The sequence below is a fragment of the Prionailurus bengalensis genome, chromosome X (genome assembly GCF_016509475.1).
Source record: "Prionailurus bengalensis isolate Pbe53 chromosome X, Fcat_Pben_1.1_paternal_pri, whole genome shotgun sequence".
In the NCBI taxonomy this organism is placed as follows: Eukaryota; Metazoa; Chordata; class Mammalia; order Carnivora; family Felidae; genus Prionailurus; species Prionailurus bengalensis.
The window spans coordinates 37,240,636-37,262,905 of NC_057361.1; positions in this window are offsets into that span (position 1 = coordinate 37,240,636).

The window sequence follows — 22,270 nt, forward strand, 5'->3', positions numbered from 1 at the left end:
TGCCCAGGTGGCTCAGTTGTTTAAGTGCTGGATTTCACCTTGGGTTGTGATCTTATAGTTCGTGGGTTTGAGCCCCCGTTTGGGCTCTGTGTTGACAGTTCAGAGCCTGGAGCCTGCTTCAGATTCTGTGTCTCACGCTCTCTGCCCCTCCCCCACTCACACTCTGTCTCTCTCTCAAAAATAAATAAACATTAAAAAAACAATCTGTGAAATGAGGAGATTGATGCCATATGAATTTTCAGGTCAGTTCCATCTATGCAATTCCATGTTCTATATTTGGGGGCTTTAATTGCTTGACTCAAATCTACTTTAATAACTTCTTTTTTCTTTTTCTTCAAGCAAGGAATCCAAGAGAGGGATGGTGTATTTTTTTATTATTTATTTCTTTAAATTTACATACAAGTTAGTTAGCATATAGTGCAACAATGATTTTGGGAGTAGATTCCTTGATGCTCCTTACCCATTTAGCCTGTCCCCTCTCCCACAACCCCTCCCGTAACCCTCTGTTTGTTCTCCATATTTAAGAGTCTCTTATGTTTTGTCCCCCTCTCTGTATTTATATTAATTTTGCTTCCCTTCCCTTATGTTCATCTGTTTTGTATCTTAAAGTCCTCATATGAGTAAAGTCATATAATATTTGTCTTTCTCTGACTAATTTTGCTTAGCATAGCACCCTCTAGTTCCATCCATGTAGTAGCAAATGGCAAGATTTCATTCTTTTTGATTGCCGAGTAATGCTCCATCATATATATATATATATATATATATATATATATATATATATACATACATACACACCACTTCTTCTTTATCCATTCATCCATTGATGGACATTTGAGCTCTTTCCATACTTTGGCTATTGTTGATAGTGCTGCTATAAACATGGGGCTGCATGTGTCCCTTCAAAACAGCACACCTGTATCCCTTGGATAAATACCTAGTAGTGCCATTGCTGGGTCGTAGGGTAGTTCTATTTTTAGTTATTTGAGGAACCTCCATACTGTTTTCCAGAGTGGCTGCACCAGCTTGCATTCCCACCAACAATGCAAAAGAGATCCTCTTTCTCCGCATCCTCGCCAACAGCCATTGTTGCCTGAGTTGTTAATGTTAGCCATTCTGACAGGTGTGAGGTGGTATCTCATTGTGGTTTTGATTTGTATTTCCCTGATGATGAGTGATGTTGAGCATTTTGTCATGTGTCAGTTGGCCATCTGGATGTCTCCCTTGGAGAAGTGTCTATTCATGTCTTTTGCCCATTTCTTCACTGGATTCTTTGTTTTTTGGACGTTGAGTTTGATAAGTTCTTTATAGATTTTGGATACTAACCCTTTACCTGATTTGTCATTTGCAAATATCTTCTCCCATTCTGCTGGTTGCCTTTTAGTTTTGCTGATTGTTTCCTTTGCTATGCAGAAGCTTTTTATTTTGATGAGGTCCCAGTAGTTCATTTTTGCTTTTGTTTCCCTTGCCTCTGGAGACGTGTTGAGTAAGAAGTTGCTGCAGCCAAGGTCAAAGAGGTTTTTGCCTGCTTTCTCCTGGGGGATTTTGATGGCTTCCTGTCTTACACTGAGGTCTTTCATTCATTTTGAGTTTATTTTTGGGTATGGTATAAGAAAGTGGTCCAGGTTCGTTCTTCTACATGTCGCTGTCCAGTTTCCCCAGCATTACGTGCTGAAGAGACTGTCTTGATTCCATTGGATATTCTTTCCTGCTTTGTCAAAGATTAGTTGGCCATACGTTTGTGGGTCCATTTCTGGGTTCTCTATTCTGTTCCATTGATCTGAGTGTCTGTTCTTGTGCCAGTACCATACTGCCTTGATGATTAAAGCTTTGCAATACAACTTGAAGTCCGGGATTGTGATGCCTCCTGCTTTGGTTTTCTTTTTCAAGATTGCTTTGGCTATTCGGGGTCTTTTCTGGTTCCATACAAATTTTAGGATTATTTGTTCTAGCTCTGTGAAGAATGCTGGTGTTATTTTGATAGGGATTGCACTGAATATGTAGATTGCTTTGGGAGTATTGATATTTTAACAATATTGGTTCTTCCTATCCAGGAGCATGGAATATTTTTCCATTTTTTTGTGTCATCTTCAATTTCTTTCATAAGCTTTCTATAGTTTTCAGTGTATAGATTTTTTACATCCTTGGTTAGATTTATTCCTAGGTATTTTATAGTTTTTGGTGCAACAGTAAATGGGATCAATTCCTTGATTTCTCTTTCTGTTGCTTCATTATTGGTGTATAGGAATGCAACCAATTTCTGTGCATTGATTTTATACCCTGCAACTTTGCTGAATTCATGAATCAGTTCTAGCATTTTTTTTTTGTGGAATCTTTAGGGTTTTCCATATAGAGAATCATGTCATCTGCAAAGGGTGAAATTTGGACCTCCTCCCAGCTGATTTGGATGACTTTTATTTCTTTGTGTTGTCTGATTGCAGAGGCTAAGACTTCCAATACTATGTTGAATAACAGTGGCAAGAGTGGACATCCCTATCTTGTTCCTGACCTTAAGGGGAAAGTTCTCAGTTTTTCCCCATTGAGGATAATATTAGCATTGGGTCACTTGTATATGGTTTTTATCATCTCGAGGTATGATCCTTTTATCCCTACTTTCTTGAGGATTTTTATCAAGAAAGGAAGTTGTATTTTGTCAAATGATTTCTCTGTATCTATTGAGAGGATCATATAGCTCTTGTCCTTTCTTTTATTTATGTGATTAAACACATTGATTGTTTTGCGGATATTGAACCAGCCCTGCATCACAGGTATAAATCCCACTTGGTTGTGGTGAATAATTTTTTAATGTATTGATGGATCCAGTTGGCTAATATCTTGTTGAGGATTTTTGCAACCATGTTCATCAGGGAAATTGGTCTATAGTTCTCTTTTTTAGTGGGGTCTCTGTCTGGTTTTGGAATCAAGGTAATGCTGGCTTCATAGAATGAGTTTGGAAGTTTTCCTTCCATTTCTATTTTTTGGAACAGCTTCAAGAGAATAGGTGTTAACTCTTCCTTAAATGTTTGGTAGAATTCCCCTGGAAAGCCATCTGGCCCTGGACTCTTGTTTTTTGGGAGATTTTTGATTACTAATTCGATTTCCTTACTGGTTATGGGTCTGTTCAAATTTTCTATATCTTCCTGCTTCAGTTTTGGTAGTTTATATGTTTCTAGGAATTTGTCCATTTCTTCCAGGTTTCCCGTTTTATTGGCATATAATTGCTCATAATATTCTCTTATTGTTTTTATTTCTGCTGTGTTGGTTGTGATCTCTCTTCTTTCATTCTTCATTTTATTTATTTGGGTCCTTTCCTTTTTGTTTTTAATCAAACTGGCTAGGGGTTTATCAAGTTTGTTAATTCTTTCAAAGAACCAGCTTCTAGTTTCATTGATCTGTTCTGTTTTGTTTTGTTTGTTTTTGGTTTCGATAGCATTAACCTCTGCTCGAATCTTTATTATTTCATGCCTTCTGCTGTTTTTGGGTTTTATGTGCTGTTTTTTTTCCAGATCTTCAAGGTGTAGGGTTAGGTTGTGTCTCTGAGACCTTTCTTCCTTCTTTAGGGAGGCCTGGATTGCTATATACTTTCCCTTATGATCACCTTTGCTGCATCCCAGAGGTTTTGGGCTGTGGTGTTTTCATTTTGCTTCCATGTACTTTTTAATTTTCTCTTTAACTTCTTGGTTAGCCCATTCATTATTTAGTAGGATGTCCTTCAGTTTCCAAGTATTTGTTACCTTTCCAAATGTTCTCTTGTGGTTGATTTCGAGTTTGATAGCATTATGGTCTGAAAATATGCACGGTATGATCTCGATCTTTTTGTACTTGCTGAAGGCTGATTTGTGTCCCAGTATGTGGTCTATTCTGGAGAATGTTCCATGTGCACTGGAGAAGAATGTATATTCTGCTGCTTTAGGATGAAATGTTCTGAATATATCTGTTAAGTCCATCTGGTCCAGTGTGTCATTCAAAGCCATTGTTTCCTTGTTGATTTATTGATTAGATGCTCTATCCATTGCTGTGAGTGGGGTGTTGAAGTCTCCTACTATCATGGTATTACTATGGATGAGTTTCTTCATGTTTGTGATTAATTTATTTATATATTTGGGTATTGCCACATTTGGTGCATAAATGTTTACAACTGTTAGGTCTTCTTGGTGGATGGACCTCTTGATTATGATATAATGCCCTTCTTTATCTCTTGTTACAGTCTTTATTTTAAAGTCTAGATTGTCTGATATAAGTATGGCTACTCTGGCTTTCTTTTGTTGACAATTAGCATGATGAATGGTTCTCCATCCCCATACTTTCTATCGGAAGATGTCTTTAGGTCTAAAGTGTGTATCTTGTAAACAGCATATAGATGGATCTTGTTTTCTTATCCATTCTGTTACCCCATGTCTTTTGTTTGGAGCATTTAGTCCATTGACAGAGTGAGTAGTGAAAGATATGAATTTATTGCCATTATGTTTCTTGTAGACCTGGAATTTCTGGTAGTATTCTCTGGTCCTTTCTAGTCTTTGTTGCTTTTGGTCTTTTTTTTTTTTTTTGTCTTTTCTCCCCTCAGAGAGTCCCCATTAAAAGTCTTGCAGGCCTGGTTTAGTGGTCTCGAACTCCTTTAATCTTTGTGTGTCTGAGAAACTTTTGGTGTCTCTTTCTATTTTGAATGACAGCCTTGCTGGATAAAGAATTCTTGGCTAAATATTTTTCTGACTCAGCACATTGAATATATCCTGCTACTCCTCTCTGGCCTGCCACGTTTCTGTGGATAGGTCTGCTGCACACCTGATCTGTCTTCCCTTATTGGTTAAGCACTTTTTTCCCTTGCTGCTTTCATGATTCCTTCCTTGCTTGAGTATTTTGTGAATTTGACTATGATATCCTTTTTGATGGTCAGTTTTTGTTGCATCTAATGGGAGTCCTCTGTGCTTCCTGGGTTTTGATGTCTGTGTCTTTCCCCACATTGGGAAAGTTTTCTGCTATGATTTGCTCACATAATCCTTCTATCCCTTTTTTGCTCTCTTCCTCTTCTGGGACCCGTATGATTCTGATGTTGTTTCTTTTTAACAAGATACTGATTTCTCTAATTCTTAAATCATGCTCTTTTGCCTTCGTCTTTCCTCTTCATTATTCTCCATAAGTTTGTCCTCTGTATTGCTGATTCACTGCTCTGCCTCATCCTTCCTAGCCACCATGGCATCCATTTGAGATTGCAGCTCAGTTATAACATTTTTTATTTCATTCTGACTAGCTTTTGCTTCTTTTGTCTCTGTAGAAAGGGATTCTAATCTATTTTCAACCCCAGCTAATATTCTTATTATCGTGATTCTAAATTCTGGTTCAGACATCTTGCTTGTGTCTGTGTTGATTAAGTTCCCAGGTGTTGTTTCTTTGTGCTCTTTCTTTTGGGGTGAATTCCTTTGTTTCATCATTTTGAAGGAAGAAAAAGAATTAATAAGTTAAAAAAATTAAAATTAAAAAATTGAAAACAGCACACACACATAAAAAAATCAGATAAATGATGCTAGATCCTAAGTATGTTTTGGTATGGTTGTTGAAAAGAGCTTGATAGATTAGAGGAAAAAAGGGGGGAAAAAAAGAAGACAAAAAAAAAAGTTGGAAAATTTGAAAAAAATATACAACGAAACAGAATAAAATGAAATGGAAGTAAAATAGAAATAGTAAAATAGAATTTGAAAAATTTACAAAAAAGTAAAAAATATGGTAGAAAAAAATTAAAAATGTTTTTAATAAAAATTGAAAATAAAAAGAATTTTTTCCTCTTTCTATTTTCAAGAAAAAGAAACAAAAAAAACCCCCAAAAATTGAATAGATGGACCAGTGAACAGTCTGAAATATGATTGAAATTACATCGTTTTCCTCTAGTAGTCCAACTATGAAGCACTTTACAGTCTGTAAACTAAGCAGGCCGAGAGACTTGTGTTCCTGAAGAGTGAGGTTGGCCCAGTTGGGCGGGGTTAGTGTAATGGCTCCATTCTACACTAGATGGCGCTGCTTAGCTTACTGGGGTGGACTGTTGTGGCTCTTGTAGGTGTGTATGCGCATGCGCGGGAGCGGTGAAAATGGCATCACCCAGCTACCCAGTCTCTAGTATTGGAACTCTGTTCTCCCCAGTCAGCAATCATGCATCCGTCTTTGTCTCCAGCTTCCAACCACTCCCTGCTTTTACACTGTGACCAGGCTGTCAGGTTGCCAGGCGTCACCGCCCTCCTGAGTTTTATCTCAGATGTGGCTGTGTTTCCTGACCCCTCACTTCTGAGGGACTGTGGCTTTCATCTGCTCAGATTCTTGGGGGGAGTTTCTCACTGAGCAATGGCCAGGTGCTGGCACACCCAGAAACATTTTTGGGACCATGCTGCTCCTGACACCCACAGACTGTGACTGGGTGCCAGCCCGCCCCAGAAAAAGTTCATGTGATAGTGTAGCAGCAGCATTTCAGGGATTATGGAAAATCACAACACACACCTGGCACCAGGCTTCACCCCTGATGACCTTGTTCCAGCACCAGCGAATGTTGTTCTCTGGGGTCTGCTGGGACCGGGTGGCTACACAGCCTCTACCAGATGTAGAACCTCCTCTCCCCATGTGGCCTGAGCACCCTCCAGACTTCACTCTGCTCCTGGGGATTCGCCCTTCCTACCAGAGCACCGCCAGGTATTGAGCTACAGAATTTGTACTCTGCACTCCCCCTGTTTATAGAGTCTTAATGGAATTTAAACCCTCACCTTTCTCCTTTCTCCCTTCTTAGTTCAGTCTCTGCAGCTGTTTCCACTTTTCCACTTTCTCTCCACCTGCTTTTGGGAGTGGGTGCTTTTCCTGTACTCTCCCCCCATCTCCGTCCTCTCTCTGTAAGCAGAAACAGCTCCACAGTTTCTCTCTCCCCCAGTTCACCTCTCCCCACCATGTACCTGCTGAGTTCTGTGGTTCAGGTTGTGCAGATTGTTGTGTTAATCCTCAGATCAGTTTTCTAGGTGTGTAGGATGGTTTGGTGCGGATCTGGTTGTATTTCATGGATGCGAGATGCAAAAAAAACTTCGATGCAGTTCTGCCATCTTGGCTCCTCCCCCTGGGATGGTGTTGTTTCACACTCTCTGATGAAAATGTGAATAAATAACATTCTCCTATGCTCAAAGGGTGCAATGCTGAACTTACCATGTTCTCTCCAAATGCCTTCTTTTCCAGCATTCCCCATCTCAGGCAACAGCATCACATCTACCCAGTTTCCTAATCTAGAAACTTCCCAGTCATCTCTGCTCCTCCCGGCACCTCCTTTCTCTGGCCCCTGACCTTGCCCTTTGCAGCAATTCTTAGAGGAAAAATGTTTGCATCTAATCAGTCAGCCTGGGCTCCCATCCCAGCCTCATGCCCTGCTACCAGCTGTGTGACTTGGCCTAGGCTGGATGGGAGAGCGTTGCTTCCAGAAAGTAGGACAGGCTGAGTCCTGAGCATGACAACTTGCTAGCCTTTTGACCTTTCTAAACCATAGTATCTTTGCTGAAAAATGCTCATAATAAGAGTAACCAGCTCTCAGGGATTTGATATATGTGAAATGTGTAGTCCAGTGTCTTGATCCTAGGTGCTCAATAAATGTTAATAAATGTTAGTAGTTATCGTTGCTATTATTACAACAGGAGGCACACTAGCAGCCTCAGCCCATGTGTTCAGTGTGGCCTAGAATAAAACGTTGCTGCCAAAAACCATCTCTTGGTTGGGCCAGGTGTTCACTCTGGACGCCTTTGTCACCATGAAGCTTTAGCTTACCTCTTCTGCCTTTCACTGTTTGCTACTGTTCTGGTGAATTAACAGGCTTTGATTCCTCTACCTTAAAAATCTGCTTGCTTGGCTAGGTGGTGATCAGTAGAGAATGGATGAATTCTTTTCGACCTAGTGCCACCTCCCACTGACTTTGAGAACCACCTGCCATGCCCTGTGCACACCTGAGCTATGTTCCTGACTGTCCCTGACCTTCAACAATAATATCTAAAGATGGTTCTGCTTTTAAGTTTATTTATTTATTTTGAGGCAGAGAGAGAGAACCAGCAATGGAGGGACAGAGAGAGAAGGGGACAGATGATCTGAAGTGGGTTCCATGCTGACAGCAGACAGCCTGAAGTGACCCAAAATCAAGAGTCGGATGCTTAACTGAGGCCACACAGGCACCCCTTCTGGCGATAGCTCTGCTAGTTGGGTTTATCCATTGAAGGTTCCTTTTCCTCAGATCCTCTTCTGCCTGGCTTTTGCTTCCTCCCCTCTTCCCTCTATGTTGCTGAGTGTGGCAGTTGGGTTTTTCCAAAGATGGCTGCGACAAAAGCTCCCATGCCATAGGCTTTTCTGTCCTGGGAGCTGCCACTCCCCCCATCAAGAGGCTGAGTCGAATGTCATTATTTTTGAATGTGGGTTGGCTTTAGTGACTTACTTAATAATGAATATTAAGATTCTTATTAATCAATCAGTTAATATTATTTATTGTTATTTGGCTGTCTGTCATCACTAGGCTTTCTTATGTGGTGGTAGGGGCATTCCAAGAGAGTAAAGGTGAAAGCTGCAGGGCTCCATGAGGTCTAGGCAAAGAGTGTCATTCCCACCATACTTATTATTGGTCAAATTTCCCCAAGTCTCTATCTGTGTATCCATCTATAATATGTATTAAGGTTAATAATTAATAGACTGTGGCAGAAATGGTACCATGTGACTTCTGAACTAGATCCGAAAGGGCCATGCAGCTTCTGCCCTGGTGTCTTGGAGTTGTACCCACTAGTTATTCCTTCTCAGAGCACTCTCTCTCAAAACCCAGTTGCCATGATGTGAGCAACACAAGCCATGGGTAAAGGCCATATGTGGGTGCTCCAGTCAACACTCAGCTCAGCCTGCCTTTCAGCTGTCCCAGACCAGGCACTAGGCATATAAGTGAGGACATTATTTGGAAGAGGATTGCCCAGCCCCAGCGATATGAGTCACCTTTAGCTGTTCAAGTCATAATCCTAGACATTGCGGAGCAGAGAAGACATGTCCCCCACAGTGCCCTGTCTGAATTTCTGACTTAAAGAATCCACATGGATAACAAAATGGTGGTTCTTTTATGTCACCTCACCTGCCCTCATTTGAGGCCTTCAAGTTCATGTGTGTCAACCATGTAAGCATTAGCAGGAGGCATCCCTTGTCACCTGCACTGACTCTGCCTTGGCCCAGGTCTTCATACTCTGACACTGGAACCTGTACCATGGTCTCATGCCCACTTACAAGTTTCTCACCCTCAAATTCAGTCTCCTTAAATTGCCAGGGTCAGTTTTCTGGAAATCCAGCCCAATCATAATCAGTTTGAAAGTGCTGGATGTAACCTTCTCATCTCCCATATCTTCTAACTTGGCAAACAAGGCCTTCCCAATCTGGTTTCAACCAAACTCTTGTGTCTTATCTGCCTGGCACTTTCTTACTGGAATCTCATACACTGGCCACCCAGAAATCACAGTTTTCTCAACACGTTGTGTTCTTGCAGACTCTGCAATGTTGTATTTGCTCTTGCCCATGTTTGGAACAGTCTTCCCCACACTTTTTTCTTTTCTCTCTTTTTTTCTTCTTTCTCTCTCCCCTCCCTCCATCTTTCCTTCCTCCCTTTCTTAGTTAATGCCCGAGTCTTAGTTTTCTTTTTCTAAAAAAAAATTTATTTTAGTGAGAGGGGTTGGGGGAGAGGGGCAGAGGGAGAGAGAGAATCTTAAGCAGGCTCCATGCTGAGTGGAGGGTTGAGTCCTTTTCCCCTAAATAAAAAAAGCTGTCTTCCTCCACAGATAGATATGCTACCTCCTTTCAGGAACAGTACAACACAAAGAAAAATATATTATTAGCTTTAAAATAACACTTTGTCACACCGACAAAAAATAAGATGAGACACCACTTCTCTCCTCCAGGACCTCACAGTCTACTAAGAAAATTAAATGTTTAAACAACTGCAACATAATAGGATACATAGTATAAAGAAGTAGAGACAGAGGGTGGTGAGACCATAGTGAGTTTGCCTCTGAGTTCTTCTGTGTCCAGTTCCTGGCTTACACAAAGTACCTGATACAGTTTCTTTGTAAATGGAAGAATGGATGGCTAAATTAAAGGATGAATTCATGAATAGAATAGGGAATGCTTGAACATGAAGTTGACCTTGAAGGATAGATAGACTGTGATTAATACAGCCACAAGACTGTGCAGCTCCTCCCCTTAAAATGTGGAATTTATTTCCTCAACCTCTTTAATCTGGACTGATTTGTGTCTTGCTTTAACCAATGGAATGTGGTAGAAGTGGCTCTGTGTTCTAGAGTCTACATTGCAATGGGCTTTGCCACTTCCACCTTTGATTCCTTTGAATATTCTTGCCACCACATAAGGAAACCTAGGCTAGAGCCCAGGATAAGAGGGCCAGCACCAAGAGGCAGTACCCAAACCCCAGCTATGTGAGCAAGCCCATCTTAGACCTTCAGCCCCAGCTGAGCTGCCAGCTGTCTGCACAAATGAGTCCAGATGAGACCACCCAGTTAACCCCTGTCTTGGTGAGAAATGCTAAATTGTTGCTGTTTTCATCCAGTGATTTTTGGAGTAGTTTGTTACACAACAGTAGACAACAAAGAATCAGGGGGTGCCTGGGTGGCTCAGCTGGTTGAGTGTCCGACTCTGGATTTCAGCTCAGGTCACAATCTCCCAGTTCACGAGTTCGAGCCCCACGTCAGGCTCTGTGCTGGCAGCACGGAGCTTGTTTGCGGTTTCCTCTCTCTCCTTCTCTCTCTGCCCTTCTCCCACATGCGCTGTCTCTCTCCTTCTCTCTTAAAATAAATTAATTAATTTAAAAAAAGGCTCATTCCTTTGATGAGTCTTTTGTCTATGTAAAGCTTGAGCCCTCACACATTTCATAGAAAAGTTCGGGGCAAAGCAAAAGTGCAAACCTGAATATGCCTCTTTGCCTAGAAACCTCTCTCTTAGTGCCTTCCATGTCAGGAAGGAACTGAAAACCCCAGAATTCTGCCTCAGATGTGGACTAGGCAGTTTCTCCACAGGAAAACGGTGACCAAGGCTCTTTATACCCTTTGGATGTCATAAATAAGATGACCCAACAATTGGACTTCATACCAAATGTTTCTTTCATATCCTGGGAAAACACGGAGGAATGGTATTACTAGTTCTGTAGTTTATACAACCAACCAGGCAGGTGCTTAGTTTGAGCGGGTGAATGGGTTATTTGTTTGTTTGTTTGTTTGTTTGTTTAGTATAAATGAGACGAAGCAAATTCTTCTTAGGTTTAAGGAGATAAAACCTAAGATTTTGTGTTGTGTTTTTCTTTCAGTTGGATTTCTCTTGTTATGCCATATTTTCCCACTTATAAAAAATGCATAACCCATTTTGCCAAAGTCACAAATGTATATACACACAGGTAGATCTATGTACTCATTTACACATGCACACGCATTACAACCTGGACTAAATAGTTTACAGATTTATAGCTTTTTCTTTTTAACAGAATTGGGATTCTAGCATAGAAAATGTTGATGTACATATATTTTCAACTTAACATTATCACAAGCACTTTCCCATCTCATTAAATGTTCTTTGAGGAAAGAATTTCCAGTAATGGATGGTAATGTAGCATAATTTATTTAAACATGTTCCCACTGTTGAGTAGTTTTTAGCTACTGTAAATAATGTTCCAAAGTATTTTCATGTACATAAATTTTTGTGTTTATCACCATTTCCTTGGGATACGTTTCCTAATGGCTAATTAGCAGGTCAAAGAGCATGAATGTATACATACTTCTTGCTCTGTATCACCACGTTGCCCTTTAGAAAGGTTGTAGCAACATACAATTTCTCAAATAGTGTAGGAGAGTCCATTCCTATGCACTTGCTTTTTTTTATTGGTAATTTCATTAAAAATCACTTTGCTAAACTGATAGTGAAAATGGCATGCTATGTTTTCTTTATTTGCCCTCTTAGATCCTTATAACCAGGGAAGCATAGTATATTTGTCTCCTCAGATTCTGAGAATTCATGTCATCATCTCCTGAGCTAGAACTGAACTCTTTTTCATTGAAAGTCAAGTCCAGGTATACCAGATATCTCCACAGCAACCTCTTTGAGCTCCCCAAGGGGAATCTACTCACACAAAGTAAACAGTGTCCAATTCACTGACAATTTTTCAGGGCAGACAGAGGAAGGAGTTGACATTGTATACCTCACTGCAAATGACTCCAATCTTTAAAAAGAATTATTTTTTAAGTTTATTTGTTTATTCTGAGAGAGAAAGAGCACACATGCAAGGGGGGGAGAGAGGCAGAGAGAGAGAGAGAGAGAGAGAGAGAGAGAGACAAGGAGAGAGAGAGAGAGAGAGAGAGAGAGAGAGAGAGAGAGACAAGGAGAGAGAGAGAGAGAGAGAGAGAGAGAGAGAGAGAGAGAGAATCTTAAGCAGGCTTTGCACCACCAGTGTGGAGCCTGACACAGGGCTCAAACTCATGAACCATGAGATCATGACCTGAGCTGAAACCAAGAGTCAGATGCTTAACTGACTGAGCTACCCAGGCACCCCATCTTCTTGGGATGCTTTGCTTACCTCCGTGTTCCAGTCTTTCTTCTTGCTGTTGCCCTAACGTCCAAGGTCTTCCTATACGTGGCCCTCAATTTCACCAGGTTCTCCCCAGTCCTTGAATGTCCTATTATTATCTCAGCCAATTAGTGACCCTAATTTGTTAACCAGACATTCTCTTTGAGGGTCTCCACTCACACACCACCCCCAAAAGACCTATCAACATAGTTTCCCATTAAGAGGGAATGATTTTTATGTATTAGTTGCTGAGAGAACAACATTTTCTCCATATTGCTTCAAATGCATTATGTAAAGTTTTTTGTAAGATTAAAAATGATGTTTCCTAGGTCAAGTTCCCAATTTTTTCTTGGGGTTCACAGTGCCCTCAGGATCAGCATTTATAACAGAGTGAGGAAAGCAGGATTGGACAGATGGAGGAGTCAAGTTGTAATGCAGTCATAACAGAGGCCCAGTGGGGAGATCTGAAACTGACATGGTTTTTCAGAGTTGCCCCAAATTGAGGCAAGGGGCTAGAACCTTTGTACCCCACATCCACGGACCAGATGGATGTGGCTGCCCTCAAGAGAGTGGGAATAACATTGGGCAGTTCCTACTGCCCAAGGTAAAATCCTGGGGAAGGACTCAGGTGGGAATCTTTAGCAACCAATACTTTTAACAATGGGAGAATAAATGCCTTGGCTGTAATGGGGGATCTGGGTGATTTTCTTGGGGACTTTATTATTTTTGAGATACGCCTACACTGGAAATCTCTTTAAAAATTATTTATTTATTTTTTATTTTAGAGAAAGAGAGAGCACATGAGTGGGGGAGAGGAGCAGAGGGAGAGAGAGAGAGAATGTATCCTAAGAAGACTCTGTGCTCAGCATGGAACCAATGCAGGTCTTGATCCCATGACCCTGGGATCATGACTTGAGACCAAATCAAGAGTCAGATGCTCAACCAATTGAGCAACCCAGGTGCTCCCACCGGAAATCTTTTTTATCTAAAGTATGCTTAAGAATTAGGCTAGAGGTGTGTGTGTGAGGTGGAGAAGCAGAGTGACATCTTCAGAATTGGATGAAGATATAGGTTGGAACATTGGTTCTGTCCATTTTATCTGTACGGTCTTATGCAAGTCACTTACATACTCTGAGCTTTTGCTTCTTAATCTATAAAATGGTGTAAATAACACTTTTTCCCATTAAGGGGTACATAAGAGAATTAATTAATTAATTTTTGTCCATGGAGGCATAAGAGAATTTAAATATGATAACTAATGTTAGATATTTAGCGTGGTGCCTCTTGGCCCTTTGTAGATGCTCAACATGCATTACTTTTCTTTTTCTTCCTTGTTCCTCATTCTTTAGCATTTGTCTCAAGCTTTCTTCCCTTTCACAATGTAGAACCTGTGTACACTTATGATTCCTGAATGGTCCTTCAAGAACTTAGAAGCCTGGGTTATAAAATTGGGAACTTAGACCATTTGATCTTTAACTTCAGCTCCAACATTTTAAAGTTCTGTTCTAGTGTTCGATGGAGACTCAGCACATTAGAATACACCACACCATTAATTCTTATCTCATTAGTATTCTTACTATCATCACCTTGGTTTTAATGAGCTACACTGGCTATCCCGGTGCTCTGTGTATTCAGATGTTTCTGGTAATTAGAAGAATTACATGAAGAAAGTCTTTGGGGACAGTTTCAGGACCAATGGCACCAAATGATATTCCTTTGTTGCCAGCTTCTTGTGAGGGAGGCAGTGATCCTGTATCTTTAAAAAGAGAATTCCTGCTGCATGAAGAACACAAGTGAGAATAATTAAGTATTTTACACACATTAGTTTTCTCTCTCTAACTAAATGGTGAGCTTTTAGTTGACAGGAATGGTCTCTCCTATTTCTTGAAGGGCCAAGTTCTTTTTGATCTATTAGGCCTAAAACCCCCATGACCGATCATCACTGCTGGATATCACATGCACACACACATACACATACGCACACACACATTGATCATTCCACATCATAGCTGCTGAGTCAATTAGCTGCTGCTGTGTGTACTAATTGATCCTTAAAGATGGTCTGGGAATTTCTTTGTATATTGTGGACTTCCAAATTATCTGTGTTAGCTCAGGCTGCCATAACAAGGTACCACAGACAGGGTGATTTAAACAACAGCAATTTATTTTCTTACATTTATGGAGGCTAGAAGTCCAAGATCAGGATTCTGGAAGGATTGGTTTTGGTGAGGGCTCCTCTTCCTACATTATAGATGGCCTTTCTTCTGTGTGCATGGTCAGAGCAAGAGGGAGAGAGAGGTCTCTGCTATCTCTTCCTGTTCTTATATGCATGCAGTCCCTTTGGATTAGGGCCTCATCTTTATGACCTTGTATAACCTTAATTACCTTCTTTATAGGTGCTATCTCTGAATGCAGTCACATCAAGGCTTAGGGCTTCAGCATATGAACTTTGCTGGGGTTAGGGGGAGGGACAATTCAGTCCCTAACAAATGTAATGTCTAAATTTGATTTTGGCTCTTGTAGGACTAATCCAAGTAGCAGGTAATCAGGCAAATCACTCACTGCTGTAATTCATCAGCTGTTTAAGAGTTAACCATATATAACTGTATATGCACAAAGTGATGTTGACTTGCTCTTGACGTTATGAGGTCTGCAGACTCAGGAACTGTTAAATTCGGTTATTCTCAGTTAGAGGTTTCTTTTTAATGGTTACTTGTGGGACATTTAAATCTTCATCTCTTCATTAGTATTTTCTGTTCAAATTTCCTTTGTATTTTGAATGTTTTTTTTTTCTGAGCACTGATTTGCTATGTTATGACTGTTTTTCAGAGATGAAGCTCTTTGGTTTCAGTTAGGTTGAAAAGTTGCTGTTTGAAGCTGTTTTATGTGAATTTTGCCTCCTCTTTCAGAATAAATAAGTTTTGTTTATTTATTTTCAAGGGAACTGTTTTTCAGAAAAATGATTCCCTATAGGTTTGTGATAGTTTTAATACATCTATAAACAAGGCCATTTCTCCAGAACTGCCATTGTTACTTAGGAGAATTCTTTTATTTGTCTCTCTTCAAACCTATATTTGAAAATAATTGATTTTTGTTTTACCTATTCAAATCTCGCTTTAAGCTGTGTTTACCCATAACCAAGCCGCTTGGAAGATTTGATGGTAGATGTCCATAGCTGTGTGAAACCACCTGTTTTGAGCTTCATGTGGTGTTTTCCATTTCTGTTTCCATGAGGCTGGGTGGCAGAGCAAAGAAAGAAAGGTGTCTGCACTTGATCTCCTACTCTTGTCCAACATAGGACCCTCTTGAAAGCTCCAGTTTGCTTCCACCCTGAGCAAACAATTCTTAAAAGACTCCATGTACATCATGTGTTCAGTTGTGTTACTGATTGCTTGCTATCTGGAGCAGAATGGAGCTTTCTAATCCATAGCTGCTCAAAGTATGGTCCATTCCATGTTGTGGGCAAACTACTCACTGGTGGCCCATGTGTTAAAAACTTTAGCATAAGGATTTAAAAACATTCATAGCAATTTGACATTGCAAAGACACCCAAGTGCACATTCGCTGAACTCATCTTCTCGCGCAGGCTACACACCACTATTCAGTAAGATAGTCACTAGCTGCAAGTGGCTAATTAGCACTTGAAATGTGGCTAGTCTGAACTGAGATGTCTGTCAATTTCAACTACACAGTGGATTTCAAAGGCTTAGTATGATTTAAAAAATACAACATATCTCATTAATAATGATTTTACGTGTTGCAATGATAATATTTTACATATAACAGGTCAAATAAACTATATTATAAAATCAAGATCGTTTGTTTCTTTTTACTTTTTGTTTCTTTTTTAAAAAATTTTTTTTAATGTTTATTTATTTTTGAGACGGAGAGAGACAGAGCATGAACAGGGGAGGGGCAGAGAGAGAGGGAGACACAGAATCTGAAACAGGCTCCAGGCTCTGAGCTGTCAGCACAGAGCCCGATGCGGGGCTCGAACTCATGGACCGCGAAATCATGATCTGAGCCGAAGTCGGATGCTTAACCGACCGAGCCACCCAGGCGCCCCTTTTTGTTTCTTTTTTAATGTTTATTTATTTATTTTGAGAGAGAGAGAGAGAGAGAGAGAGGAAGGGGCAGAGAGAGAGGGAGAGAGAGAATCCCAAGCAGTTTCCATGCTTCCAGCACAGAGCCTGACATAAGGCTCTATCTAACAAACCATGAGATCATGACCTGATCCAAAATTGAGAGTTGGAACTGACTGAGCCACCCAGGAAGGACATTTTCCTAATTTGTCCCTAAGTTTTGACAATTATGAATAAGCTGCTATAAACATCAATGTGCAGGTTTTTGTGTGGACATAAGTTTTCACCTTTTGGTAAATATCCAGCAGTCTAATCCCTGGTCTGTATGGCAAGAGTATGTTTAGTTTTGTAAAAACCCGCCAAACTTCTTTGAAAGTGACTTCACCATTTTGCACTCCCACCAACAATGAATGAGAGTTCCTGTTGCCCCACATCCTCCTCATCAGCACTTGTTGGTGTTCTGGATTTTGGTCATTCTTCTTTTTTTTTTTAGGTGGGGGAAAGAAGAGGGGCAGAAGGAGAGAGAGAGAGAGAGAGAGAGAGAGAGACAGAGAGAGAGAGAGAGACAGAGAGAGACAGAGACAGAGAGGGAGAGAGAGAGAGAATGAATCCTTAAGCAGTCTCCATGATCATTGTGGAGCCTGACCTGACTTGGGGCTTGATCCCATGACTCTGGGATCATGACCTGAGCAGGAAATCAAGAGTCAGATGCTCAACCGACTGAGCCTCCCAGGGGCCCCTGGAGTTTGGCCATTCTAATAGGCATACAGTGATATCTCATTGCTGTTTTAATTTCTATTTCCCTGGTGACATATATTGTAGAGCATGTTTTCTTCTTTTCTTTTTTTTATTTTAGAGAGTGCACAAGCAGGGGAAAGGGGTGGAGGGGGGGGGGAGAGAGAGAGAGAGAGAGACAGAGAGAGAGAGAGAGACAGAGAGAGAATCTTAAGTAGGCTCTACACTCAGCACGGAGCCTGACAAGGGGCTTGGTTCCATGACCCTTGGGATCATGACCTGAGCCAAAATCGAGAGCTGGACACTGAACTGACTGAGCCACCCAGGCACCCCTGTGGAGCATGTTTTCATATGCTTATTTGCCACTTCTTTATATATTATCTATATCTATATCTATATCTATATCTATATCTATATCTACATATCTTCTTTGGTGAGGTGTCTGTTCATGTCTTCAGCCCATTTTTTTTTCATCAGGTTTTTCTGTTTTCTTCTTGTTTAGAGTTCTTTGTATATTTTGGATAACAATCCTTTATCAGGTATGTCTTTTACAAATATTTTCTCCCAGTCTGTGGCTTGTCTTCTCATCTTCTTGACAGTATCTTTCACAAAAGCAGAAGATATTTAATTTTAATGAAGTTAAGCTTATCAATTATTTCTTTCATGGATTACACATTTGGTGTTATATTTTAGTGTTGATACCCATGGTCATCTAGATGGTCTCATATGGTATCTTCTGGGAGTTTCACATGTTTAACATTTACATTAAGGTCTATGATCCATTTTGAGTTAATTTTTGTGAAGGATGTAAGGTCTGTATCTAATTTTTTTTTTTTTTGCATGTGGATGTCCAGTTGTCCCAATACCATATATTGAAAAGACTCTTTTCTCCATAGTATTGCCTTTGCTGCTTCATCAAAGATCAGTTGACAATATTTATGTGGGACAATTTCTGGGCTCTCTATTCTGATCCATTGATCTATTTGTCTGTTCCATTGCCAATGCCATGCTGTCTAGATTACTGTAGCTCTCTAGTAAGTCTTGAAGTTAGGTCGTGTCAGTCTTCCAACTTTGTTCCTGTCCTTTTCTATTGTGTTGGCTATTCGGGATCTTTTGCCTCTCTGGATAAACTTAAAAGTCAGTTTGTTGATATCCACAAAGTAACTTGCTGGGATTTTGATTGATCCAAATCAAAATGCATTAAATCTATAGATCAAATTGGGAAGACTGACATCTTGACAATAGTGAGTCTTCCTCTTCTTACTTTTTTAATGTGACTCCTAGAAAACTTAAAATGACATATATGGCTCTCATTATATTTTTATTGAACCATGTGTGTATAGACCCCTTTGAGTGTGGTTAACAAGTAGTTTGAGAAGCACTGCTTTCTACACCTTTGTGCAATGAGCTTGTCTTGTGAAGTATAGCAACGTCTGGGCACTTCAGGTAGTTTTCCATGTTCTTGAATATTATTTACTCTAAATGCATTATAGGGCCATTGGCACCTCCCCCGTTTTGTCCCTAAGTCACGTGTGTGTGTATATGTGTGTTTGTGTGTGTTTTACCAAAACCATTTCTCTCCTCAGCTTCCTCTAAGCCACACACCCCTCACAGTGGACACCTTTCCTCTGTGAATATTGTTTCCTGAGTTTGGCTTGTGTGACCAGTTTATCACCTCTGGGGTCACCATACTGATGAGCAAATCCACCGTCTCCTCTCAAACTCCTCTGTGAGACTGCCCTACCCCCTCTCCCTAGATAGAGCCTCTCTTATATGATTTCCCATAGTACCTTCTCCTTGTCCTACATGTGAACATTTACCTGATTGCATTGTAAATGTTACCCAGTAGGCCTTCCTCACCTGAAGTCTCCAGAGCTCAAAGAGTTTGCTTTATTCATCTTTGTTTTTTTTTTATACAATTTATTGTCAAACTGGTTTCCATACAACACCCAGTGCTCATCCCAACAGGTGCTCTCCTCAATGCCCATAACCCCCTTTCCCCTCTCCCTGCCCCCCCATCAACCCTCAGTTTGTTCTCAGTATTTAGGAGTCTCTTATGGTTTGCCTCCTTCCCTCTCTGTAACTTTTTTTTTTCCCATTTCCCTCCCTCATGGTCTTCTGTTAAGTTTCTCAGGATCCACATGTGAGTGAAAACATATGGTATCTGTCTTTCTCTGCCTGAATTATTTCACTTAGCATAATACTCTCCAGTTCCATCCACGTTGCTGCAAATGGCCATATTTCATTCTTTCTCATTGCCAAGTAGTATTCCATTGTATATATAAACCACATCTTCTTTATCTATTCATCAGTTGATGGACATTTAGGCTTTATTCATCTTTGTAATGACAGTATCCAGGCAATTGAATGCATAATGTAACTCTTTCAAATATTCTCCAGATTATTGCTGCAATGAGTTTTAAAATTTTTAATTCCAGTGTAGTTAACATACAGTGCTATACTGGTTCCAGGTGTACAATATAGTGATTCAACAATTCTATACATTACTCAGTGTTCATTGTGATAAGTGTACTATTAATCCCCTTCACCTATTTGCCCATCCCCACTACTTCCCCTCTGGTAACCATCAGTTTGTTCTCTATAGTTAAGAGTCTATTTCTTGGTTTGTCTCTTTTTTTTCTCTTTCTTCACTTGTTTTGTTTCTTAAATTGCACATGAGTGCAATCATATGGTATTTATTTTTCTCTGAAAGAGTTATTTCACCCAGTATTATACACTCTAGATCTATCCATGTTGTTGCAAATGGCAAGATCTCATTCTTTTTTATGGCTGAATAATATTCCATTATATATATTTATATATATTTTTATTATATTTATTATATATCATATATATTTATATTTGTATTATATTATGTTACATAAATTATATATTATATATTATTTATTTTATATTTATAACTATATATTCATATATATATACATATATATATATATATATATATATATATATATATATATTCCACACCGTCCCCAGCACTTGTTCCTCGTGTTCTTGATTTTAGCCATTCTGACAGGTGTGAGGTGATATCTCATTGTAGTTTTGATTTGCATTTCCCTGATGGTAAGTGATATTCGTCACTTTTTCATGTGTCTGTTGGCCATCTGTATGTCTTCTTTGGAGAAATGTCTGTTCATATCTTCCTAGAGCTGCAACAAGTTTTAAAAAGTCAGCAACATATTTTGAAAGGTTGGTTTGGTTACTTCCTTTGCAAAGTGCTATTCTGGGTACATTAGTGGGGATATAGTCCTTCATCTCTAAAGAAGCTTATCAGTGATCATTTTTTGCTACTAAGCCCCTGAATCCCTTTATTATATGTAGAGATGTCCCTATCTTATGAGTCTTGGTGACCCCCACTAGAAAAACTTAAAATACCTGATCTATACTTTCTCAGCTTCCATTGCAGCAAGGGCATGGGCATGTGACTGGGACTCAATGATTCAGACACATTCCTTCCACATTGGACCTGGGAGTAGTCTCTCGGGAGGCTGACACTGGGGAGTGCCACGTGGGTGGTGCAGTGGCAATGTCTGGCACTTGGGGGTGGTAGCCATAGAATCTTCTCTGGTCTGTGGAGGTATTTAGGGTATTGTTTTGAGCCATGTTCTCCAACCCTCTGGGGCATTTCTGTGAGTTACCAACATGCTTTTGATAAATTCTTTTCCATTTAAATCAGTTAGAGTTGGTTTCTGTTGCTGACAGGATAATAAGAAATAAACATGTGAAAAATGAAGTAACCATTAAATATCCCTGTTTAGAAAGTGTCACAAAAGCAACAGATCCACTGCAAAATGAACCATGTTATGCTATTATTGAGGAGGTAATGGCCTCAGCAGGTTGCTGCAATAACCTGAGAGGCTTCATAGAGGAAGTGGCCTTATCGAAGGTTTGGAGAGTGGCAGGGCACACAGATAGACCCACAGCTGTGGGAAACATGAAAGAAGTAAAAGATGAGCTTCTAGTCATGAAGCAGATTCTAACTTAAGAGATTTACAGAAAATATCAAAATAGAAAAGGCCAGTACATAACTGAAAGGAGACTTTCTGGATTTAGCAAATAAAAACAAGGATGCCTGGTTAAGTTCGAATTTCAGATAATGTATACTTCTTTAATATGAGTCAATTCCAAGTAATTTTTAAATAATTTTTATTATTGATCATATAATTTAGAAATCTATAACTTTATAGCATTTTTAGCATAAATGTATACTTATTTTATCTGACAATCCAACCTGAAAGAGGATGGAAAGGCTGACCAGAAGGGCCTAGAATACCCAGTGAAGGTTTCCAAGAGTAGTGAGCTTTGAGCTCAACTTTAAAGGAGGATTATAGTTAACAATGCTGCATTGCATATTTGAAAGTTGCTAAGAGAGTAGATCTTAAAAGTTCTCATGACAAGAAACAGAAAATTTGTAACTATGTGTGTGATGGATGTTACCTAGACTCATTGTGATGATCATTTCCTAATATATACAAATATGAACTCATTATGTTGTACACCTGAAACTCATAATGTATACTATTTATCCCTCAATTTAAAAAAGGGGGCATATCAACCAAAAAAAGAGAAAACAACAACAAAATAATAAAGGATGTTGGGATATGGGGGGAAAGATGAATAAAGAAATAAATAAGGAAACTAATTAATTAAACTTCTATTTCCTGGAAACTCTGCTAGGCACTTTAATGTATAGTTAACTCATTCTAACCTCAGAACAATACTGTGAGAATAGCCAAGATACGGAAATAATCTAAGTGTCTGTTGATGAATGAATAAAGAAAATGTGAGATACACACACACACACACACACACACACACACACACACACTGTAATGGAATA